The sequence below is a fragment of the Canis lupus genome, chromosome 28 (assembly GCF_048164855.1).
Source record: "Canis lupus baileyi chromosome 28, mCanLup2.hap1, whole genome shotgun sequence".
Taxonomy (NCBI): domain Eukaryota; kingdom Metazoa; phylum Chordata; class Mammalia; order Carnivora; family Canidae; genus Canis; species Canis lupus.
Genome location: NC_132865.1, coordinates 22,499,618 through 22,526,784, shown reverse-complemented (window position 1 = coordinate 22,526,784; position 27,167 = coordinate 22,499,618). Strand labels below are relative to the sequence as shown.

At 35.1% G+C, this 27,167-nt stretch overlaps 1 protein-coding gene across 8 annotated transcripts in view; it reads right to left on the bottom strand.

Moving 5' to 3' along the window:
• NCOA2 (nuclear receptor coactivator 2) overlaps window positions 1-27,167 on the bottom strand; it is a 295,906-nt gene that overhangs the window by 170,565 nt on the left and 98,174 nt on the right. For all 8 annotated transcript variants that reach the window (XM_072804308.1, XM_072804304.1, XM_072804314.1 and 5 more), the window contains exon 2: window positions 27,065-27,121. The gene's annotated coding sequence lies outside the window, so the exon portion shown is untranslated. The remainder of the gene's footprint in view (window positions 1-27,064; window positions 27,122-27,167) is intronic.

The following is a 27,167-nucleotide window of genomic DNA, read 5'->3' as shown; positions in this document are numbered from 1 at the left end:
CCCCCTCTCTCAAATAAATAGGTAAATCACGGGAATCCCAAGGTGGCTCAGCATATTTAGCACCTGCCTTCAGTCCAGGGTGTGATACTGGAGTCCTGGGATCCGGTCCCATGTCAGGCTCCCTGCATGGAGTCTGCTTCTTCCTTGCCTGTGTCTCTGCCTCTGTGTGTGTGTGTGTGTGTGTGTGTGTGTGTGTGTGTGTGTGTGTCTCATGAATAAATAAATAAAATCTTTACAATAAATAAATAAATAAATAAATAAATGGTTAAATCATAAAAAAGGGAAAAAGAAGAAGAAATAAACATTGTAATATATTCAGCCATAAAAAGAACAAAATCTTGAAATTTGCAACAACATGGATGGAGCTAGAGAGTATGATGCTAAGAGAATCATTTCTGACTTATCAGACCAAGAAAGACAAATACCATATGGTCTCACATATATGTGAAATTTAAGAAAGAAAACAGATCAACATGTGAGAAGGGGGAAAAGAATAAAAGGAAAGAGGGAAACAAACCATACGGAACTCTTAACTACAGCTAACAAACTGATGGTTACTAGAGCGGTGGTGGTGGAAGCATGGGTGAAATATGTGAAGGGGATTAAGATGAGCACTGAGGAATATATAGTCAAATCACTATATTGTACACCTGAAATATAACTGTAATGTTTACTGGAATTAAAATTTAAAAACTCAATAAAATTTTTAAAATTAAATATAATCATCTTTAATCACCAAAACAAAACAAAAAACAAACAAACAAACAAACAAAAAACCCAGAAAACCCTGCCTTGGCCTTTTTGTTAATGTATATGTCAACATCACACATCTGTAAAGCTTCTTAAAGGCAAGAGGTTCTTTCTTTCTTTCTTTCTTTCTTTTTTTTTTAAGATTTTATCTATTCATTCTCGAGAGAGATGAGAGAGAGCAAGAGAGAGAAAGAGCGAGAGACAGCGAGGGAGCACACACAAGTTGGGGGAGGAGCAGAGGCAGAAAGAGAGGGACTCCACTGCTCCACTGCACTGCTCCACTGAGCAGGGAGCCCAACACAGGGCTCAATCTCAGGACCCCTGGATCATGACCTGAGCTGAAGGCAGACACTTAACTGACTGAGCCACCCAAGAGGTTCATTTTATCTCACGGAGCAACCACTTTGGAGTGGTCAGAGTTCAAAAAATATTCTCTGGTTAAATAAATTTTGAAATGTTAAGGTTACATTGTCTAATATTTTATCAAAAATAATTAATGCTTATACTTGGAGCTTTGAATTCTTACATTTTCTTGTGATGTACATATCTATACAACAAGAATAATGGACTTGGAGTCAGAAGGTCTATGTTTGAATTCGGGCTCCACTGTTTACTCAATGGCCATTTAATTCTCTCATTAATTGCCATAAAATGAAATATTTACATCTATCTCAGAAGACTTTGAAAAATAAGTAAATTAGGAAAAGACCCATATGGAAAAGTATCTATTACTTAATTCATTAGTCCAACAGATTATTCTAGGTTATTCTCAATAGATGCCAATATCCCCACTTCCTAAAAAGAGAGCTTATAAAGATCCATTCTCTTTCTGCTAGGTGATAAAAATGATATCTTTGCCTAATATATAAAAGAAAATAAGACCAACAAAAATAATTAAAATATTTTAATTATATATTAAATAGTAATCTCTTGCAGCCATAAAATTATTCGATATTTAAAAGGTCTTTATCATTCTATTTATCACATAAAGTAGATAGTAGGTATGTATGCCCTGCTAAACAGCCAAAGAAAATGGTGTTTGAAGGAGAATAAAGAAATTACAAAATTGTTCATTAGAACAAATATGATCTCAATAAAATTTTACTTCCTTTTATATAAAATCATTTTAATATCTGACTTACTATTTTAAGTAGGATACATGGGAGTTCACTAAAGATTGGCTGGATGGCCTGTTTTTTCAGAATTATTAACCTCTGTTATAAATCCCTACTGCTAGGTAGAGTTGCCCTTATGAGAAGCAGCTGTTCTTGAAATCAATTTCTACAATTTGGAGTCTGCCCTTGTGACCTTCAACTGGAACTCATTCATTAAACCAATACTTGCTCCCCGTCCTCACTGTCTTAATATACCAGGCCCATATCTCCCTTTCAGTGGTGCCACAGATCTCTCATTGTCCCTCCATTTTAGTGACTTGGAAGCACATGGACACCCACCCCTGAAAACTAATTTCCAGTAGACCATCTAGCCTATAATATACCCTCTGTCTTTAATAATACTCAATCTGGCCATTTTTACATGGTTATGGCAACAAACAGAAATCTGTACATTTACTATTCAGTCTGTAGGCAGAATCTCACTTTCAGTTCAGTTTGACTTATTTTTTTTTTCCTTTCCCATAGTCATAGTTTCTATCCACAATGTAAAAATTTAGGTAACCACCACATAATATTTAACATCAGTGGCTCTGATGATAGACTAGTTCATATCCTGGCTGCAATGGTTACTAGGTGGGTTGCCTTAGGAAAATTATTGTATACTTCTCCATGTCTCAAGTTCTTCCTCTCTAAAAGAGCAACCCCACCACCCACCACAAAATCTCATAAAAGTGCAATATTATATCAGTACAAGTAAAATAGTACAGCACCTGATAAAAATTCTGTACTTTTAATAGAAAGTAACACGAGTTATGGGAGGAATGAATGTTAAGTATAGCTTCAGTGCTTAAAGAGTAAGGTTGAACAAGTATCTTTCAGGTGATTAGACCCTTATAAGCTTAAAAAATTATGAATACATTATCAGTTATCTACTCAGCTTATCAGTAAGTACAAATAATTACATTCCCATCAGGTCTGTCATTTTTATAAGGAAAAATATCACTAAGAAAAAATGTAGAAAATAGGGAAAAGTAAAGAAAGGAAAGACCCATACTTCCATTATCTGAAGGTATTATATAACATCAGAGTGTATTTATTTCCAGGAATTTTTTTGAATGTAATTTTAAAAAATCTATTGTATAAATTGAATCCCAACATTTCCACCTAACACCATTATAAAAGTAGTTTTCTTTATTATGTTAGGCTTTGAAAATATGATTTTAATAGCACCATAATATTCCACGTTGAACTCATATTTTACAGCAAAAGTGGAGAGGCCTTTTTTTTTTTTTTACAACAACTGCATTCATACTACTGACTTTCACCTTAACACATAAGCACACCTGCCACAAGAGAAGGGTAATCAGGATCTACATTCATGGGTGTCCTAATTACTTTCTATAGTACAAACATTGGCATCATTCTAATGTTTAGTATAGCCAAAAACAACAATCGCAACACCAAACTAATAAATGTAAAGAAAGAAAAATAGTAATTAAAGTAGTGGTTTCAACTTAAATGCTAATTCTTATAACACTATTTCTCATTTTTCACTAGGAACACAGACACCAATTAACACTTCTCAATATACAAAACACACACATTTACATTCTGATTTAAAACAAGTCAATCTAAATTAATTCACAATAAAAAATTTTTATAGATGGGCCTATGTCAACTGTAATTTTCAATCTCATAGCCTTAAGATTGCCTTATCGGATAGGTTTTAAAAAATAAACACACACATATTCACTGAAATCCCAATTACTGATTTTGCCAGAATCAACACATACTACATTTTGATTGACTAACGGCAACCAGTGAAAATGTTCCCTTTACAGAAACAATTAGGGGAAGCTACATGATTTGATAACAAGAGCTAATGAACTGGGAAGGTGAGAACCTGGATTCGTGTCCCAGCACAGCCCATTAGTATCTATGCAACAGCCAGAAAATCATTTATTAACTTCAGGACTTAATTTTTTAAAAAATTGCATGATTCCTAGGGCCTCTTCTAGCTATAAAATAAAGATGCTAAGAAATAAAGATGATTACAGTACATCAAATGGCATGCAAATCACTTACTACCATAGGACAGATGATTCTTACTGATAGAAATCCTATCCTAACACCACTTTACACTTTAGTCTTTCTTGCTACCCTGGCTCCCTTATCCCTTTTAATAACAACCACCACAAAATTAAAATTAGATATTTGGAGTTATTTTCATTGAAGAAACTTGCATTTGCTTTTCTGGTGCAGAAGGAAACCTATTCTGAAATCTGCCTAATCAACAGACATTAATACTGTTTGTTTAAATAAATGTGCTCACCCAGTTAATAAAAAAGAACGCTGTATGAAATGCTTAAATTCCATTTATTTTGAACACATACATACGAGCAATTAGGTTTTTTTTGAGCAATTAGTTTAAAGACAGCTATAATAAATTACCTACGCCGTGTTTATTTAAGAGTACTGATTTGTATGACTTTTCAAAGCAGTTTAAATTAGCAACTAAAAATCTATGAATTCACTTTGGAATGCTAATTTTGTTAACATTTTGTTTGTAATATGCAGTAAAAGGGAAGATACATGAAATATATGTGGTCCATTAAAAAAGGCGGGCAGCCCCAGTGGCGCAGCAGTTTAGCGCTGCCTGCAGCCCAGGGCGTAATCCTGGAGACCCAGGATGGAGCCCCACGTCAGGCTCCCTGCATGGAGCCTGCTTCTCCCTCTGCCTATATCTCTGCCTCTCTCTCTTTCTCTGTGTCTCTCATGAATAAATAAAAATCTTTAAAACAAAATAAAAATAAAATAAAATCTTTAAGAAAAAAAGGCAACGCAGGCATTTGCCTTTCTTTTCTTAACCATTTTCTTAAAGCAAGTAGGGAGCCCTCTCCTTGCCATCTTTCAACTAACATTCACTTCTAATCCTAATTATAAACAAGATGCAGTAAATGACCAATTTGCAGCATTTTTTAGTTAATAGAAAATAATCAACTCAAAGAAATGAACGCAAAGCAAGCACAAGAGTACTGTGAAGGAGGTTGAGCTAATTAATACTAATTTTTTACATGTTACCTGTAATAGGTACCCTGGTTGTAAATTTAAACTGCTATGCTTATGTGAGGATTGTGTACTGAGTAGTCATTATGCACTTTCTTTTGTGTTCTCTAATGGGAAAACTGAGAAGCTCTTTCCCGTTTTTAAATTAAATGCTTTAATAAGGTAAGATTTTTAAGGGAACAAATACTCAACTTCTAAAGTTGTAAATTACTAAAAGATGCTCTCACTAGACTGGACTGTGATTAAATGCTTTCCAGAGCTTACATTTTATGTTCATGCTTTCAACATCAATAAGTAAAACCAGAATCATGTTAGAGCTCTGTTCCACCAAGCTTTATTTTTTATTTATTTATTTTTTTTCCACCAAGCTTTAGACAAAGACTGAGCAACAGCACAGGATGGCCAGGTCCTCCCTCACCACTGGCATGGACAGAAATGTCACAGCAAACTGGAACGACCAAATAAATGATTGTCTGCTTCTGATCCAGGGTACCTGTATACTCCCTCATGACTCCTGTGCTTGCAGGCATGGCTTCTGTGCATTAAACTACCAGCACTTTCCCTCACTCCTCCAACACACTACCCAGTGAGGGAAATTCCTAGTTAAAACCCTTTCACACAACATGGAAAATACTTCCCAAAGGAAAACATTTTATAGAGATTCTAGTAAACTGGAAAAAGAGGTCGAAAAAAACTAGGGACTCTGCACACAGGTCTAATTACCAAAAGAAATAATTAAAAGTATGTATTTGGAGACAACCGATTTCCAACTTAGGGAAATTTACTCCTAAATACTTGACAGATAAATGTTTTGAAGTACATACTTTTTTTTTTTTTTTTTTTTTTTTGTCTTTCAGAATGTGTTCATACTTGGCAGAATCTTGTAGGATCTCTGAAACTTCAAGTCTTTTCACTTTTCTCCCCTCATCTTTAAACTGCCTATAAACTTTCATCGCCAGCATTCTGCTACAGGTACAGGCATGGCTGAAATGCATTGATTCATCCTAGAAGGAGGGATGTTTACAGAAATTAAGCCAGATTCAGTCAAAGCAAAGCACATGCTTCAACATGAACCCCCCTCACCCCCGCCAAAACGACCTCAGTTATGTTTGTCTAACTTCTCTTGTCTCTCCTACTCCTCCCTTAATTTTTCTCTGTCATTTTTTGTTTATGTTATCATGTGCTTCTCCTTTGATGGCAGTAATTTTAAAAGGATAAAGAAATCTTCTGACCACAGATTTAATACAGCAGCCTCTTAACCGATTGGTCTAAAAGCAGAGAATCCCTTTACTCCTCCTACTAACATCTGTCACAAGAGTCAGATTACAAATCAACCCAAACGAGGCTGATCAAGGGGTACAGAAGAGAAGAGGGAACAGAAGGGAAAGAAAAAACTAGTGGTTAGTGGTTGAGGTCATCAGTAGAAATCATGATAGTTTCTTTATTTGATACAATCTTACAAAGGGACATCATGTCAGAAATAACGTGAAACTGGATGTTTAATGTTAAAAAAAAAAAAAAAGAAACTCGAATTTCCTAAATAGAAATCTTCTCTGAAGTTGTAAAATAATAACCCTTTTATTGTTTAATCTATGGAGATTTATTAATATTAAACACATAAGTATTTTCAGGGAAGAAAACTATCCTTGCAGGCCCAGTTTTTAAGTCATCTAATGCCATCAGAAATGCTCACAGTGAAATGCATTAATTACGAACACCCTATACAATATATGTAGCTACTTTTGCATTTTACCTGCAAAATAAGTTTATCTTTGTTATTTTATATTTAAGAAAATGACCCGTGAACTGCTTTTAATAATAACTGTGTTTGTAAATCTTCTAAGTTTATTGCAGTGGACAAAAACATTAATTAGTACCTATTCATGTGCTATGAAAACATACCTCCAAAAAAAAAAAAAAAAAAGAAAACATACCTCCAATTTTTTAAATGATAAGAATAGACTAAGGCAGCCAGCAAAGACCTCAGAAATCTGTCAAAATGGTTCTAACTTATAATCTATGCCAAAAAAAAAGCTTGTGTCAAGGAAACACTTAAGGAAAGCAACAATAAAAACCTGGCAAAACACTGAATTTTTTAGGCTAAATGTTCTTGATGATTCTCTAATATATACAAGCACCCTAAAGGCAATTCAGATCCAACTTTACCCCATTAAAACACTGAAGTTTCCGAAGTGTCTAGAGTGTAACTTGATCATAATTGCTGTAAAGGGTAAGGGTTGACTATATGCTAAAGCTTGCCATCTGTAGGTGCTTTAACACAACTCTAGTTTGGGGGGAGGGGGGGTTCTGAAGTAGGGTCAAAAGTTTACAGTACTCATTTCTAATCACGAAATCCTTGGACTTTATGTTGTCTATGAACAATTCTCAGAACAATTTTGGTACTACCCAAATATAAATTCACATAACCAAGCTCTATCCCCAAATTCATTTCACATTCATTTTTCAGACAGTCTTTAATAATTAAACAAATTATGTTCATTTCCACACTTGGCAAAACGACTGAATTTTCCCCAAAATAATTTTCCCAAAGGCTCTGCTTTCAGTGTATTAGTCATTATTCTCATTCTAAGACTCCTTTAGGAAACTGATAGCTTATGACCCCAAAACCCATATAGAATGTGAACCAAAAAGTATTCATTCTCAAGACCTCAACTGCATTGCCACTAAGTGAACTCTCCTATTATTCAAAATCCTCACTAACCCCTTCATTTCGGCTCCAATATTTACAACAGAAACACTGATGTATCATCTCCTATTATTGGGATTCAGCACTGAAGAACTGACAGTGAATTAGACGAAACAGATTTAGAGTACACTGAAATATATTAAAATTTCTGGGCAGCCCGGGTGGCTCAGCCGTTTAGCACCCCCTTCCATCCAGGGCCTGATCCTGGAGACGCGGGATCGAGTCCCACATCCGGCTCCCTGCATGGAGCCTGCTTCTCCCTTGCCTTGTCTCTGCCCCTCTGGTCTGTTTGTCTGTCTCTCATGAATACATGGGGAATGAATGAATGAATGAATGAATGAATGAATGAATGAATGAATGAATTTTCTGTCTGCATATAAAAAGGCCATTTTACCTAGCCAGTGATTAACCTGTTGTTCTGAGGACTTTAAGTCAGCAATCCAAAAACTTTTTTAATTGTTCTATATTATTAATGTTGAAAACTCTCATTTTCAGTTTTATTTACCTCATTTACAGTTATCAAACTTCACTTGCCAAACTATCTTTGATGATTCACAAGAAATTCTCAGTAAACTGAAATCATCACCATAAGTTCAGCAGGAGTAATGGGAAAGCATCTAAAGGTAGATATGGTCCTTAAAAAGAAATAAGAAAGTACTAATAGTTCTAGTTTAGCTTATAAAAGAACTGTACACCTAAAAATACTATGTAAATCATGTAAATTTGAAATTTATTTTCAATGTACATGAGAATTTAATATTTAAAAGAACACCTCTGAATCTTTTTTTTTTTTAAGATTTATTTATTTATCCATCCATCCATCTGGGCCGGGGGGCGGGGGGAGAGGGGGAGAGAGAGAGAGAGAGAGAGAGAGAGAGAGAGAGAGAGAGAGAGAGAGAGGCAGAGACACAGGCAGAGGGAGAAGCAGGCTCCACGCAGGGAGCCCAATGTGGGACTCGATCCCGGGTCTCCAGGATCACACCCTGGGCCAAAGGCAGGCGCTAAACTGCTGAGCCACCCAGGGATCCCTGAATCCTTTTTTTAAACCAAATAAGCTTGGGGTGTCTGGGTGGCTCATTCAGTTGAGTGCTTCCGGCTTGGGTCGTAATCCCAGGGTCCTGGGATGGAGCCCCGCATCGGGCTCTCTGCTCAACGAGGAGTCTGCTTCTCCCTCTCCCTCTGTTCTCTCTGTCTCTATTAAATAAATAAATAAATAAATAAATAAATAAATAAATAAATAAACAAACAAACAAACAAACAAACAAACCTACCTTAAAAAAAAAAAAAACGCCAAATAATCTAGCTGGCAGTAATAATAATCAAATCCCAAACTATTTATATGTAGGAACCTGATATATTAAAAACAAGTTAAATCAATGTAATATTACTCTAATTTTAAAACAAAACCCAAAATACCCAGCTAAATGAAGAAGAACCAGTTCAGTGGGGGAAATATGTAAGAAATTCTGAATTAATGTTTCCAATTAGCAAGGACTTTCACACAGACTTAAAAGCAAATTTTCCTTTCCTGATTAATTAGAACATCAACACAAAGAACTAGACTCTAATTGGCAATTCTTTCAGAGAACTAGGATGGGACAGATGCAGCAACCAGAAGAATACGTGTGCTCAAATGAAAAAAAAAAACTGCAAAAAAATAAATACTGTGCTACTAATGGATGTTAGTTCTTATAGATGTCAGTTCTTATGCTTAAATAAGAACAATTTTCAAAATTATAAAAGCTGTGTTGCTTGCTGGTGGTATAGCAGCAATGCTTTGGCCAAAAAATAAAGTTCGCTCTGCTCTCAAAGTAACACTAAGCTTTGCAAAGGGCTTTCTGTCAATTTAGATATAAGGTAAAATATTGACTGAAAGACTCTTGAAAAGATCTACAATTGTTCCTCTATTAATGATTTCCTAATTATTAGAAACCAATGTTTGCCATTAATTTAAATAGGAGAATTTTACAATTCACTCAGAGAATACCAGTTTCTTCCTAAGACAAAAAAGAGGCACATCCCTAATGTGAAATGGATATGCTAAATTAAATGAAAAGAGAAAATTTAAGAAAGAAATTTGGGGCAGGACCCATAACAGCACTGCAATTAAAAAGTTAAGGAAAGGAAATTCTCAGGAAAGACAAAGCCTCTAGCATCTAAGATGAGGGACCTGCTCTTGGGTAGGGGGAGATGTTCAAGGATAGCAAACTGGGGATATTTAAAAAGCAAATTAAAAAATACCACAGCAAGGATTTCTGAATGCAAAATTTTCAATGTAAGTACACCTGCAAGTCTTAAACCAACCTCTGAAATTCTGCTACACAGACCCTTAAAACACACAGGCATCATCTACAAATACACGGCATTCTAAAATCTGATACATTTTCATTCTTTATTAGCCACTAACATTCTATTCTACCTTAGATTTTTGCTGTTTCATTTTACAAGTAAAATAATTTTCAAATCAATAACAAAAAAGACAACGGAAAAATATCAGATGAACTGAAGCCAAAATATCTTGTCTTAAAACAATTTCTAAGATTCTTTCTAGGCAGACCCTGGAGGGTTTCTCTACTTTGTCTTACCCTTTATTCCCCAAACCAAACCCTGGGCACTCTCTAGAACTGCTCATTTCCTCGAGTTTCCTAACTAAGATTGAAATATTTGTGTTGGGGTTTTTTCCTGATTGGTTTAGTGATCCTATAAAAACAAAATGAGACTTCATCGTAAGAGACGAAACAATTTCTAACCATAAATAGTGATGGGTATTATCTAGGCTTCTTGTGGTGATCATTTTGCAATATATGCAAATATTGAATGACTATGTCATATCCCTGAAACCAATGTTATATATCAATTATACCTCAATTTTTAAAAAAGATTTATTTATTCATGAGAGACAGAGAGAGAGAAAGGCAGAGACACAGGCAGAGGGAGAAGCAGGCTCCTTGCATGGAGCCTGATGCAAGACATGATCCCTGGACGTGGATCATGCCCTGAGCCAAAGGCAGATGCTCAACCGCTGAGCCACCCAGATGTCCCTATACCTCAATTTTTTAAAAATGTGGTAAAGGGCCAAAATGGTTTGCAAAATGTTTTTGCAATAAAGTATAAATGACAGAAACCATGTTTAAGTTTGGTGACGCTCACTGTTTTTCCTTCTGAAACACTATGGATTCATATGTTATTTTACCTTCCCTCATTATGCCATGATTTCTATCATGCTGCATCTTTTTGCTCTACATTATTAATGTTGCTGTTATTATCCTTTGCCACTTCTATTGTTCCAAGTAATAATCTTTTCTTTCTTCCTAAACCCAGAGTTAGGGGATAAATTGTTTACTTGGTCTCCTTTGAAGATGTGCAATACACTAAATTTTTCAGTTAAATGAAATAGGCCCTAAGTTTTTTAAAAGTCCAGAAGAAAAAAAAAAAAAACCACCATCTCTAATTTTATTTTTTTCCATCTCTACTTTTAAAATGAAATCACTATAAAATATACTGACCCTAAAAAAAAAAAAAATATATATATATATATAGTGACCCTTTGCCACCTTTTTTTTTTATTACCCTTTGCCACCTTAAATGGTTTTCTTTGGTAACATTATTAATAGTATTAAGGGTTAGAGTAAAGATATGTTACTCCTAAATTAAATAGTCCCAAAATACTATTTTAAGACACCTAAGTTATTTATTAATTTTTTAAATGTAGATATGCTAATATCAGGATTTTCATTAATTTTTTATGTATATATCATATCTACCCATTCTCCTATTGTTAGACATTTAAGTATTTGCCAGTTTTTTGCTATTTCTCATCATTTTTTAATGTATTCTATGTGCCTGATTAACCAGCTGGTCTTTGTTTTCTAGATAAGGGTGACTTTACTCCCATATATTTTTTCTAATAGACAATTCACCCATTTGACATATACAGTTCAGTGGTTTCACAGTTGTTCAATCAACACCACAATCAGTTTTAGAATATTTTCAAAACTCTTAACAGAAACTACATATCCATTAACAGTCTCTCCTGTATTCCCCCACTCTCAGCTCAGTCTCCCCTGGCAACCACTAATCTACTTTGTATCTATATAGATTTGTCTATTCTGGACATTTCATGTAAATGGAAGCATACAAATATGGCCTATTAATACTGGCTTCTTTCACTAAATATTTTGTTCATGTTCATAGTATTTTGTAGCATTTATCAATCACTACTTCATTTCTTTTTATTGTCAAATTATGTTCTGTAGTACACATTTTATTTATCTGTTCACCAGTCAAGAAATGTTTGATTTACTATAAATGCTGCTGTGAGCATTTCCCTATTTCTATTTTTGTCAGTACAGAAAATCTACTAATTATTTTTTGCTAATGGGATGATGTAGATCATACAGAGACTGGATATCCAAAGGAGACAAAACCAGGTGTTTTGTAGGACCTACAATAATTCCTCTCTCCCTGAGTATTCAGCTACTGCCTTCTTCCAACTTGCCCTCATATTCCTCAAATTTCCTTAATCTCCATCACCTTACTCAGACTACTTCCATAGCCTGAATATGCTCAGCCACTGGCCTTGTTCTTCTCCAGTCCATCTGCCCCAGTACAGGGTATGCATGCTAATATACAATGTTTGATCATTTCACTTCCCTGCATTAAATCCATCAACAGACCCCATGGCACTCAAAAACTAAAATAAAAACATCTTCGCAAGTACAAGACTTTTAGATGATCTGGGCCTGTTGACCTCTACAATCATGATCTCTATAGCAACTACTTACTTCCATTAATGGCTCTCTCACCACTGGACCTTTTTACATGTTGCCCTCTCTGCCTGGAAATGCCCCCACCTATCCCTGTGGGTGCTTCCCTTAGCCACAGCACTGCTTATACTCTACCTTTTGAAATGGCATCATCTCCATGCTTATATAACCTTCAAGGGAGCAAAATTTGTCTTTTCTTATAGCTAGCAGATCTAGTACAATGAATGACATTGAATGGATTCTCGATACAAATTTGTGGCTTTGATGAAAGATATGTTACTTATTAGCATACCTAATTTCTGTGAGTAGATAGGACTTTTCTAAGCTCCGAATTTGAAAAGCATGAAAAAACACAACCTTACTCTTGGCTACCTTTCTCCAACAGAGGCAAGCAGCCCTTCACTGTCAGGTCGTATGGGCTCCCTTTGGGGCTGATATCCATCCTTTCACACACCTCTTAGTGTGATCAGGGACTGACCAAAATGCTAGCTCTACCCCTAATTCCTTGTCATGATTGGTTCTGAAATGGGCAGGTGGTGCGATGTGGGTCAATTAGTTGTTCCTGTGATTTTTGTTGTAGCTATTACGGAAAAAATGCTCTCATTAAAGGGAAATACTGGCTGTTAAAATGATGTTTAGCTGGAGCTGCCAATGACCTTCTTTACCATCACATGAAGTCCTAATTGAAAAAAGTAGAGACGGGGATCCCTGGGTGGCTCAGTGGTTTGGTGCCTGCCTTTGGCTCAGGGCGTGATCCTGGAGTCCCGGGATCGAGTCCCACATCAAGCTGCATGGAGCCTGCTTCTCCCTTGACTGTGTCTCTGCCTCTCTCTCTCTCAGTGTCTCTCAGGAATAAATAAATAAAATCTTAAAAAAAAAAAAAAAGCAGTATGGGAACAGCTGATTTTTCAAAAGCAACAATGAAGCTTGAAAACAGTTTAATACCTGCAGTGTGCTAAGGAAAAAAAGAAAAAAAGAAAAAAGTAGAGACCAAAAAAAGAAAAAAGAAGGTCCTGATGAGATCATTTAAGTCCTCCCATGCAGTTGTGCCCAGAACTAGTTGTAGCCTTGGACTTCCACGTATCTGAAGAAATAAATTCCAATTTTGCTCATTCTGGTTTGAGCTGGGTTTCTTTTGGGCAGTCAAGAGTCTAGGACTACACTTCAGGAATCATCTACCTGTGTTAGCCTATAATTAGGCATCAAAATAAGATTGTACCTACCCTTCAATTATCTGCCATTTTGCACCAACATTTATATGATTTAGAGCCCAAAGAAAATGGCCTATTCTTAGGGGTATCTTAGAAGAAAGCATGACTTCTAGGACCAGAGCTGGACTCCTACTACTTCCTCTGGTGAGTGAAACAATGCAAGTAGGTTGCAGAGCCACCTAAACCCTCTGGAAATTAGGACATGTGAAGCATTCAGAATGGTAAGAGACAGCACGAAAACTAGACCAACTGAGCAAAGATTCTGTGGGAATTCATGTTACTTGCTTTAATTCTTTGATAGTTTTGTTTTAACCCACACAACTATGGGTAAAATAAAAATTCATCTGTTTTCTAGGGAATCTGCTTGGTAAATAAAACTGAATAATTGGGTTTGGTTATGTAAAATTCTTCCCGATTTCATGCAAGATGGAGAAATACTGCATTTTATATTCCATACACCAGCTACTTCCCTAGGAGTTAAGTAAGAAGGGTGAAGCCACTTTTTCTGAATAGAGTGTTCATGAAATATTACAAAACTGGGTGTTCACCCAACCTAAATTTCTTTTCTTGGAGAGAGGGGGAAGGTATTGAAATTAAGACATGATCTTTGCCCTCCGTGACTGGCAGTATATAGTAGGGAGAACAGTATGACAAAGAAAAATTAGAATCGTGTCCAAGTGCTAGCATCTACACTAGCCTATCACCACACTCCTGAAAAATGGTTTTGCATGACACTGTTGGTGGCTTCCCACTCCATACGTAATAACAAGAATGAGAAGCCAGTGTGGAATGTGTGTAAAGAATACCACGTCCCTTATAGATGTCTGCAAGGGGAAGGAGGGAGCGGGGAAGAGTGGTCCATGAATCAGTCATCCTGGCTATGAAAGCATCTAAAGAAGAGGCTAACTAAGCATCATGAGTCATTCACTAAAATTTAGGAGATTTCTATAACTGTAGGAACTTAAATCCCCTCTTCCATCCAGGGAGCATAAGCAGCTGGTAACATAGAAAACATTCTATTTGTGGTCTCTAGTAGATCAGGGGGAAAGGTAAGTTAACCGCAAGTGGCCAGAGAGTATTCTCAGAAAAGCTTCTACTGGAAACTCATCATCTCATGGGATTTTGTTGGATGTAAACAGCAAAAGTAACAACACTGAACAGAATCAGAGGCCTCCGAGATAGTGAAATGTAGCCTTCTGATCAGTGTCTTGTCTTAATACCATGCAACATTCCATGGCCAGAGCCCAGGACTAAATGGTTTGAACATGGCAGGTGCTTTCACTATGTTCAACAGTTACAGTATCTGTTTGAAAGAGCATTCAGATTTAGAATTTCAGGCTTTCTTACCAGTGAAATGGAGATGATACAATTAAACCATTACTAATTAGAATGTTCAAGAAAGGAACACTTTGTGGCACTTAAGTCCCATCCACAAAAAATAACGCGTATTTCTGCGTTTCATTTCTAGCTACTCCGGCTTTAATGATGTAGAAGAAAAAGCAGAGTTATAGACTGAACAACAAGATAAGCATATGGTCAAGAAGGTCAAGAGTTAGAGAGCAATAGAACCAGGGTCCATCCCTCTTCCCATACGATGTACCTGCTACAGTACATTATTTCAGAGCGGTCAATAATACATTGCTTTGTAACCCGATTTATGTAATTTAACATTTGCCATTTGTCTTACTACACTATAAGATGTATATGGAACAAAATCCAAAAAAAAAAAATGTTTCTGTATACTTAAAATTCCAACCTGTATGTACAAAAACTGTCCCAGAAATGAATATAGACTAAATTGGAAGACACCATCAATTAGCAGGGGAATGAAGTCAGGGCTTTCAACTAATCAAGAAGTTCCATTTGCACCACTAGAGAAAGACCTAAATTATTCTAGAGAGAGATTAGATTTAGGAAATATATAGTCCCAAATTCAAATTCTAGAGCTACCTATATCCCACTATCTGACCTTGACTAAGCATATAGTGAGCCTCAGTATTTTGATCTATAAAATGGGAATAATTTCTCTCTCCCAAGCTAATATTAAGAATAGAATGAAATAGAATAGAAGGTAGGTATGCAAGAAAAACTTCTTGCTTAAAATGTGCTCATATTCTGATATAAAAATACTATTTCCATATTTTATCTTGAAAAGATATGGTCAAGCTGTTATTAGAGGGTATATCCAACAAAGTTTTTAAAAGACTTAGAGACTTAACAAATAAGAGTTATAGTATAAAGACTCAAAAGTAAAATTTTTAGAGATAGATTTAACCACAGGTTTAAGAAATAGTATGAATTATCAAAACACTAAAAGCATACTTGGCATATTTATTAAGTTATAATTTCATCATGTGTGTGCTTAAAAACAGCTTTACAAGAAGAGAAAATGGAAAATGGCAGCTGTGAAGAAAGTATATTTGAGGTGGCAATTAAAACCTCTTCGTATTCAGGGTAAATACGATTGTATCACAAAAATTCATAAGCAACTAAAAACACTATATGCTAATCCTATAAAGCAGATATAATTTCCCCTATGTAAAAAAACAACAAAATAAACACAAAACCACAAACCTAGAGGAAATCTGAGAAAATGGGTGACCTAATTTTTTTTACATTTTATGAAATGTAAATGCTATATTGGTTAGGTTACATCATGATTATCTGAAAATTAAGAGTCAACATGAAGTAGAAACAGAACTTCAGTATCAAGCTTTTTAAAAGTAATTGAAAGGATTCTCTAGTCAATCTAAGAAATATAATTTTTTCTAAATAAAAATTGAAATCTGCTTTTGAATGCAAATTTTTCTTTGCTTTGTGTGAAACGGTCCTAATTTGATTATGGGAACCCTAGGAAGTTCCTTCTTAATATTTTTTTAACTGAGAAAAAGTTATTTTTAAAGAAAAGACCATGAAAAAAAAAACTGGGCTGGTCCCTTTTTCCACCCTTACAACAAAAGAACTCATGTTAAATAAATTTGTGTCTAAACACAAATTCACTGCATAAATTATCTGTGTAACTTCACTGGAAGCCAAGAACAGCTTACTATCATTTCTGTGACCTGCATTTTCCTCTATTTGTTAATGTCAAATAATCATTTCTGATACACAATTTAGCAACTTCACGTCTTTCAGCATCACTAGTTGCCACAATAGTTTGAGCCCCACAGACTCACTGGGAGGGAGGGGCCAGCACATAAATGCTAAGCCTTGGTCACATCCTTACCCATATTTGGTTAGCTTGAAACTTTATTTTGAAATTACTAATCTTTTTTGTGGTGTTCTTTACTTTTTAAGAGAACAAACTTGCAAAGGCAAAGCACTTACCAATGTTCACTGTATTAAGAACATTGTGTTTATGTTCATCCTAAAGCTCAACTAACCATGGACACTAACTACCCTAGAGAAGGATGACTAAGATTCTCCATTTCTTATTCTTTTTGTTGTTCAAATGAGTCCAATAAAATCTACTTGCCATTTCTCTCCTCTGTGGGACAAGACAACTGAGGATGGTCTTCCTCAGCTCCAAGGGACATGAAATCCATCTAGTAATGTCTTTGAACAAAGAGAGAGAGAGAGAAACAGAGAGAGAGAGAAAGGAAAACCATGCCTGAACAATATGGCTGATAAGCAATGCTTTCTGTGAAAGATCTTGATCAAAAGGAAAATGTGGAAGAGTTTTGGTCTAAAATGGAACTTGCGGGGGGCACCTGGGTGGCATGGTTGGTTAAGTGTCCGACTCTTGGTTTCAGCTCAGGTCATGGTCTCAGGGTCATGAGACTGAGCCTCACATTGGGCATTTAACTCAGAGGAGAGTCTGTTTGGGATTCTCACTCTCCCTCCCTCCACTCATGCTAGTGTTAGTGCGCTCACTTGCTCTCTCTCTCTCTCTCTCTCTCAAATAAATAACATCTTTAAGATGGAACTTGAGAATAAGAAATTGAATAAGAAATTTCCATTAAATGTCTGACTTCGAGAAGACTGAGACGTCCTAACCAGTGAACATCCTCCCAAGGAATTTCTCCCAATCTTGAAGCCAACAAACTTACTGCTTGGGCACTGGTGGGACTTCTCCCTCTTTGCATTCTGGCTGGGCTTTTCCCTATCTGCATATAAGTACATCCCACCTAAAACCCTCGAAAGACTCACATATAGCTTGTTACAAAATAAGAGTTTCCCAAATAAACTCAATTTCTGGTAAAAACAAACAAACAAACAAACAAACAAACAAAAACATTACCAATGACAGCTTAGGTCTGAATCCCAACTTTGCCTCTAACTAGCTAATAAAAGCAGGTGAGCCTCACTGGGGAAGTCAACTGAACTCTCAGTACCTTCGTTTTCTGACATCTAGAACGATAACATAATAGCAGTCACTTAATAAATTTCTTTTGAATTATGTGATTATAAGAGTTTAGAACACTACCTAGTATATTATAAGCACAATAGGCATGCTGGCAATTATAGATGATCTTGCAGTTCCAAGGACTTTCTACTCATACTATGATTGAAACAGGATTTGTGTTGGTAATACTTTTCTCCACATCCATATCTCTACATTGAAACCACACTAATGATTGTTCTATAACAAAGAAATGTAATAAGCAACCAAGGACGACTGGGTGGCTCAGCAGTTGAACATCTGCCTTTGACTCAGGGCGTGATCCCGGAGTCTGGGGATTGAGTCCTGCATCGGGCTCCCTGCATTGAGCCTGCTTCTCTCTCTGCCTGTGTCTCTGCCTCTCTCTCTGTGTCTCTCATGAATAAATAAATAAAATCTTAATAAAAAAAAATATATATAAGCAATCAAACTTAATTAAATTGGAGACTTAAACATACACCTCTTAATTTATGTTCATGTCCTAGTTTCTACCTGTTTGGGGTCACATCAAGATTATTAATGTTTGGTAATACAGTGATGTTGTTTAATTAATTAATTTATTTTAAAGATTTTATTTTTCAGTGATTTCTGCATCCAACTTGGAGCTCAAACTCACAAACCTGAGACCAAGAGTCACGTCATCCACCAACTGAGCCAGTCAGGCACCCTTATAGCGATATTATTTTAAATAAAACCAATTTATATATTTAGTGACATTGACAGAGAAGTTACATGTACATATACAAGTAACTGTAATGTTAAAAATGTTCTGTGAATAAAACAATGAAAAAACAAAACATTAACTGACATGCTACTCTATATAATGAGAAAAAATAAAGTAGGATACTTCTAATTCAATTTTCTTCACATCTTAGATTTACATCTTTTGAGCACCTTCTTCGGACAAAGCTCATTTTGCAGTATCTGATGGGATCAGTTAATCAAAACTTTGCTTTTTTTCCTAGTTTAGAAGGCGGCACAAAACATCTTTGCAGTTGTAACAAGATTCAATTAAAAGCAGATGAGTTGAAAGATACAGTTCTGTTTCACTATATAAGTTATGGCCTAAGAAATAAAATTTGAATATTTTGAAAATAAAGTGGTTTTGTTTCAACTTCCAGAGAATTCAGACACACTCAGAACATACTTCACTTTTTTTTTTTTTTTAAGATTTTATTTATTCAGGAGACAGAGAAAGAGAGAGAAACAGGTAGAGACACAGGCAGAGGGAGAAGCAGGCTCCATGCAAGGAGCCTGATGTGGGACTTGAACCCGGGAATCTGGGATCACGCCCTGAGCCAAAGGCAGGCGCTCAACTGTTGAGCCATTCAGGTGTCCACATACTTCACATTCTGACACAAAGTTTATCCAGGATTTAAACTGATACGACACATGTAAAGGCCAAGAACCATGTCTTGCCAAAAGGAATAGTAAATGTTTGTTTTTCCTTTTCTCCCTCTATCCCTCAAGGTAACCTATATTTATCTCTGCTTCAAATCACTGTGAAAACTTTAACTACCTCATGAAACCTCAATGTGTTATATAAACAAATGATCAGGTATATTATTTTCATAACCAGCCCTTGTAATTTAGTAGGAAATAGGACCCTTAATCAAGAGCCCTCAGTAAAAATAATGACTTAATTAAATGAAACACTGAAGTAGAAGTATCACAATAAGCCAAAGATACTGGAATAAATAAGTAAGTAATAAATACCTCTTATTTTCTATCCCTAAAATAATAAGAAAGGATCAAGAAGTAAGCATACAGCTCCTGGTGTGGCCTAGACACCACAGGATCTCGAGGACACCCACAATGGCAGCATGTTTGCAGGGACTGTGGCCAGTACAGCAGACAGCTTTTATTTGGCTCTGAGGCTGAACAGCTTTGGTGATAGGCCACTGTGGTGTCAAAGGAGAAACGTTTTTAATTTTTTCATTTGTTTTTAATATTTCCTCTTTAAAATAAAGAAGAAAAAAATAAGATAGGAAATAGATAAATAGGGTAAGTGAGTGCACATGATTGTTTATAGCAATATGCACTGGCATTTAGGGTACATTAAAATAAAAAAAACATTTAAAAGATAACAGTAGCATTTTACAAAAGATTATTTTCAAAAGATACTTTAAAGAGCAAGTCTGAATGAACCGACCCTGACATATCATATAAATATTTCAGTGAACAAGTTCAAGGAAGTAATAACTTACATGTAAGACAATAAGGATTTTATGAAAAGTTGTATGTATTTTGAAGCAGCAGCAACACTAAACATCTAATGTCTACATTAGAGAAAAGCTTAAGTGTTCCAAAGCATCGTTTCAAATAAAAGATAAACTCTAGAGTCCACTAGGTTAGTAAAACAAAATCTATTATTGTATATAAATAATACTCATGAAACAAGCCTAATTTGTCTAGCAGATGTTTAATTTAGGGCAAAAGAATTTTACATTTCTATTCTTTTCAAATATAATAGCATGAGTAATCGCAATATGGTTTCAAAACACGTTAGTTCAAAACTATCTTCTACTTTCACACACTCTGTCTTATAACCTATGAAACAGAAGTTTATTTTTTGGACTGTAATAGAACTGCCATATAAAAGGAAGATCAAATTATTTTTTTAATGACAAAGAATTGTAAAGAAATTGAGAGATCAACTGTTTCCTTTCGTCCCTACTCTTGTTATGCTAACTGAAGTCACCAAGTCAATAATTATGACACAGTTGTTTCTTTTGAAGATATTCTTCTATAGTTTAAAGTAAAGACTTAAAAGTCTCAGTATTCATATAAGGCATTGGTAGGTTTTTTCTAAATTTCCCCACTCATCTTTCCGCTGAAGTTTACCCTGGCCTATGACGCTCTGCCTTTTCAGGCCTTTTCACTTCTCAAGGAAGTGCAACAAAATTTGTGTGCCAACTCTGTGGTATTGAGAGGTGGCAAATTTCCAGCTCTTTAGGTTGAGGCCACAAAATATCAAGTGTATAATTTTCCTTATAAAATGTATGTAACTAGAACCAAAAAGTAAAAAATGTTAGAAAAAGTCCTCAAATTAATCAATACAAAATCAATTCAGTATCATTTAATACATTAGAAAGAAAAAAAGAAGTCAGTGAAAGCTATAAGCTAGGATACCAAAAAAATCAACCTCGCATGCAGACATATATTTAAGAAATCCTTCAACAGTGAATTATATATGTTTATAGTATATGGTTGAATTCCCATTAAGCCATTATTAAGTGCTACATACATCTTATCTTCCCTTTGCTCTTTTTGGATGGGAAGGCAGGGTGTAACTAGGACAAAAAATATATTTCCATTGACTGCAGACATCCATGAATCATTCATTAGGTAGCATATACTGCTTAGACAACCTAATGCATGGAAGTAGGTTAAAAATCACAATTTGCAAAATTTGCCATTAACTTCTCTGGATTTCTCTAATTTATCTGAGTCTTAACGCTAGCTATAGAGGTTTCAATGGAAACATCTATATTCTATGGCCAAAGAATCACAGAAAAAAAAAAAAAAGAAGAAAACTGACTTAATTCTATGGATATGGATAATTTCATAAATAAATGCTTAATTTATCCTTTATACCGAGGTACTGTAAACAGTGGAGAATGACATAAATGATCTGAGCTTCAAAAGTAAACTATGAGGTATTCAATGGACGCAGCCTAATTTATTTGCTATTTTATCTTTAAGGAGATTCTAGCAAGGTCAAATGACTCAAATTCAACATCTACCTAGAAAATAACATGTATCTGTCACTTTCCTTCCAAAGTAAGAGTGAACAACATAGCTAAAAATTCTAGTAACTATCTCACAATCAAATGCCATGTATTCCTAAAGTTACTATGGTAGCATTTACAGGAAATTTTGCTTACTGGAGAGACCTCCTCCTCAGAGCTAACAACTCTACTTTTAGAGAAGTAGAGTAGAGTATTTTGATTTTGAATAAAAATCTAAAGGCAACAACAACAACAAAGCAGGAAAACACATTTTGGTAACAATCTATAAACCACTGCTCCCCACTTCCACACACATTTACCTGTTGTACAGAACAGAAAAGCATAGCTGAGAAATCAGAATCCATTCTAAGTCTCTCAGAAGATTCTGACTCTGGCATTACCTCCCATAAGATCTGGTAACTCAAAAGATTTATACAAGTGTAGACTGGTAATACTTTTAATTTTACTGATTTCCAAAAAACACCAGCTGCACCAACAGAAGTCATATTTAGAAACTGCTGATTAAAAAAACTGTTCTCGGGCACCTGGGTGGCTCAGTTGGTTAATCAGCTCAGGTTCTGGTCCCAGGAACCTGGTATCGAGCCCGAACCCTGAACCCCGTGGCTAGCTCCCTGCTCAGTGGGAAGTCTGCCTCACCCTCCCCTCCGTTCCTCCCTCACTCCTGAGCTCACGTACTCACTCTCGCACATGCAAATAATCTTTTTTTAAAAAGTGTTCTCATAGTAAAATGGCTCTACACTGAAATTTAAGTTTCTTATGATCTAAGAAACAGCCTTATGAATTTTATTTAAAAACATGTTTTTAAATTGCTGTCCATAATTCTGAATTTTGTTATACCAAAATTTAAGTTCACTATAAAAATCAGGTTCCCCCATATTGCCAGCACGTTTTTCAGCAGTGCACTACACTTAATAACATCACTCTGCTTGTCTATAGCTATAGAAGTAGCAAGGTGTTGTACTGAACAGACAGCCTAGATTCTGTGATGATCTCAACCTGACTAAGCACAACACACCTATCTCAGACGATGTGCACCTTCCCTGGAGCGCACTTTGAAAGCAATGTGAACCCTATACAAACAAAAAACATTTACTCATGATAGATAGCTTCTGTTATCATTGCTAGTGCCTTATCCTCTACTACCACTGAGATAACGATTTTTAGTAGGAAGACATATAATTCAGAAATCAATGCTCAGTTTTTCTCTTTAAAAGAAAAATCAGAAAGCCAAAATTTAATGTGATGACACTGAACAAGGAAATAGGGAGTTAGCCTGTAGTTAGCCTGTATTCCTTTTTCACTTTAATAATTTGGGGTATTAAAAGTGCTACTTCCATGAGCACTTAGCATAGGCTAGTACCATATGAATAATTAATAGATATTTCCAAAAGAAAGGAGAATCAGAAGGAAAGAGTCATGGCCTGAAGGTAAAAGGAAGGAGGTGAGCGAGAAAGAAGAGTTAAGTGTGCTGAATGATTTTAATTTTATGGGAAAAACTAGGCCAATCTGTTTACATTAGTGTGTACATTAAAAAGGAGGAAAAGTGGAATATTAAAAATGCTTTAAAAATTGGCCTGTCATCCAGTTTCCACTGATGGCTTTGTATCAATAATACCCACTGGAAGATAATTTCAACCTACCAGTAAGCCTGCAATCAGCAGTCCACTCTCTTCACTAGGAGCAGAGGAGCCTACCCAGTAGAGCTAGGGTTAGGATTCCAGCTCCAATACTTAAATAATTGAGCACATTTTGCCAACTGTCAAAATAGTTATTTTTCAGATCACAGTGCCTACCGTGCTGACATTTCAAGGAAACACCACAAAGGAGCAATACAATTAAATGTCTGCATATTTTGCCTAAGCAAAATACATATATTTAAATATTCTCAATGTTTGTTTATATTAATACCTATTTTCAGTGGATCGTACTCAAAGGCTCACATCTGTAGCTCAAATCCAGCCACTCTGTCTTTAAGGGAATTTACACATCTCTAGTTAAGTCAATCACACATCTCACATCTATGAATGAAGAGGGAATTCAAAACCCAACAAATATTCACTTAAAATGTTCCAACCTTGTCTTAGCCAATACAGACATAATTTCTTTTATGTCTTGATATGCTTAATAAAATTTTTAGTATTTAGTACACAACAACAAAGTACATTAGTATTATAATAAGTGTATTACACTTTATTGTACTTTTGGAGAACTTCTCTCTCCATATATTAGCATCAAAAAGTCTGGCTCTAACTAATATGTGTACAGAATTCTTCACCCACCAATCCCCCCGCCCCATTCTCCCACCCCAAATCTTCTGGTGCACAGAAAACAGACTTAAGAAATAAATACAAATGATTCCACAGTGAGTTCAGTTTTCCATAATGAAGGCAAAATTACATTTCAAGGCTGTATTGTCAAACAGATTTATCTAATGCTTGCTCCTGTTTTGACTATCAATTCTAAGAATATTTTATTGGCTAACTTTAAAAATGCTTAAGCTGTGAGACTGGAATGGAAATAATGATGTAGCTATAGATTAAAAAGCACAATTTGGTCTGTTAAATAAATTTTGTCTTTTCAATTCAAACTACAGAATTCCCTTTCTATATACTCAAATCTGAAATTTGCATTTATACTCATAGACACAAACCTTTTGGAAACTGTGAGGAAATATAATTTATCATGTTCGCAAATCAAAATTTTAAGGTGTATTCAACACTGTCTTCAAGAACATTCTGTCTACAATATTATTCATGTAAGACTCAATATATGGCTTTCTCAACCCTGAAAATAAACTAAATAAGGAAAGCTGAAGTTCTATTTGAACCAACTCTGCTAAACCTCAAAGTCATGTCATTTCTTAAATAATTAAAAAATTTTTGACAGATATATAAATTACTATATCTTTCAAGATAAGGGTTCTAAGTAATTCTATAATCACTATATTTCATACAACCTGTTCTAAGAAAAATGATTCATCTACCAAACTACATACGCTACCTGTAAACTAAACTTTCTAATATTTTAAGGATAAAGAATGCTGATTCACAGCACACCACATTTATAATGGAAAAAGGAATCCAAATGGCTTTACCCCATGTGTCTCTCCCTTGTGCCCAAAAGTGAGCATGAAATCAAAGTGCCAGAGTGGAATTTTAAATTGTTTAGGTAGTCATTAAATTTCAAATGAATTGTCATGTTTCACAGTTTGAAGTAAAGGTTAAGGGAAGCCCGGGTGGCTCAGTGGTTTAGCACCACCTTCAGCCCAACGCGTGATCCTGGGGACCTGGGATCGAGTCCCACATCAGGCTCCCTGCATGGAGCCTGCTTCTCCTTCTGCCTGTGTCTCTGCTTCTCTGTCTCTCGTGAATAAATAAATAAAATCTTAAAAAAAAAAAATGAAGTAAAGGTTAGAAATTAGGACCTGCTAATGAAATAGAAACAAAATAATGTTTGACTTTTAAATTAATTTTGAAGTCCTCACATATCAACATAATTTTCCTATATTACACTTACTGCCACAAATATGCTTGTATTCAGGGCTATTTAGGCATAAAACAGAGCTCAGTGGTTAAGATCAAGGTCTTTGGAGTAGCAAATTGCCACTTACTTGATATGACCTTGGTAAAGTCACTTAACCTCTCTAAGCTTCAATTTCCTTATCTGTTTTTCTAAAGATAACTGAAAAGCATTTACATAATGCTTGGCACACAATAAGAGAGCAATAAGTAATAGCTGCTGTTATTAGTGTTATCAAAGGAATCTCTGCAAGTTGCACTTGTAAAATTAAATGTGAATAAGAAATACCTGTATAATTTATAAAATTTTACTTAAAAAAAACTTAAAGGTCAGACTTAATTATTTCTATAAATGAAAATCATTGTGGCAGGAGAAACCAATGCCTGAAAAAAAATGGATCAAAAAATAAAACAAACAAAAAAAAATGCCAAAACAAACCAAGAAACCAATAATAGCAACCAATAACTTAGAACACATAAAGGAAACTGCCAAGGACACAAGGAAATGAGTGGTCTGCTTATTCCTATAGCTATCTTTATTTTTTTAAGTAAGCTCAATGCCCAATGTGGGGCTTGAACTCATGACCAAGATCAAGAGATCAAGAGCTGCATGCACTACCAACTAAGCCAGCCAGGCAATCCTCCTACAGCTCTATGATAATAAATTCAAACATCAGTATAGAGAGTAGAAAAATGACCCAAAAATCTAAAAATTAAATTTTGTATCCAGTGATAGTGGTAAATTTTTAACTTATTTGGTTTTTAGAGATTTTCAAATCTCTCATTCTCTATAAAGATATCACAAAACATATCCAATATGGTAGCATAATAAAATAAGGAGGTAAGAAGTTCTCACACCTGCTTCAGGTTTGTCCGTAACTTGATCATAAGAACCTTCCAGGGTAGAGCCAAAGTAAATACAGAATTGGAAGCATTACCCTCCGAACTGTATCTTGATTAAGCACTCTTTAGTACATAAAATATGCAACACAGGTAATTTCTCAAAACACTGAAGAGCCATATACTTTAAGTATCTGATATAAATTAATTTCACATTTAGAAATAAGTACAAAAATTATTTCTAGTTTATATTTATAGATGCAGAGTTCAATGACTCTGAATATAAATAAATTCTTAATATTTACTACCCAATAATTACTTTAAACAAACATTTTATTTATTCAGTTTTTCCTATATACCAGGCACTATCCTAAAAGTCAGGAATATTGTTTTTACCAAGACAAAAATAGTCTCAGTGTTTATGGAGCTTATACTTTCATTGGGAAGACTATAAAAAAAAAAAACAAAATATATCATGTGATAATAAATACCATGATAAAAATCTATCAGGGTTGTGCGTTAAGAAGTGACCGAGAAGCTATTTCAGACTGGTTGGACAAGAAAAGCCTGCTCATTAAATTTAAAACATTTGCTTCCACTTGCTGCCAAATCAATAGAAGCAATTCTTTTATTTATATACAAAAAGAAATGTAAACATTTTGCCAGGCTCTGACATTATAAATCACCTCATCCAATGGGTATGTTTAAACTCTTCCCGAATATACAAAGTAAACACTGATAAACAGGTAAAATCATTTTACCTTCAAATTCATTTCTAACACATTCCTACAGAATTTTTATAATAAAACAGAATGCTGACAAGTATACATTTTGTTTCTTATTTATATTCACTTTATTTACACATTACTCTGCTAACCTATAAATAGGATAATTCTTAAATATTTGAGTTTACTTAAAAATCAAAATATCCCAACAGACAGGCCTAATTTTGACTTACCTGTGCCTGTACACAGTGCAGAAGATCTATAAATTTGTAGCCAAATCCAAGAGAAATCTGCAATACAAACAAAAAGGCAAACATGAGTAAAAAGATGCAGAAT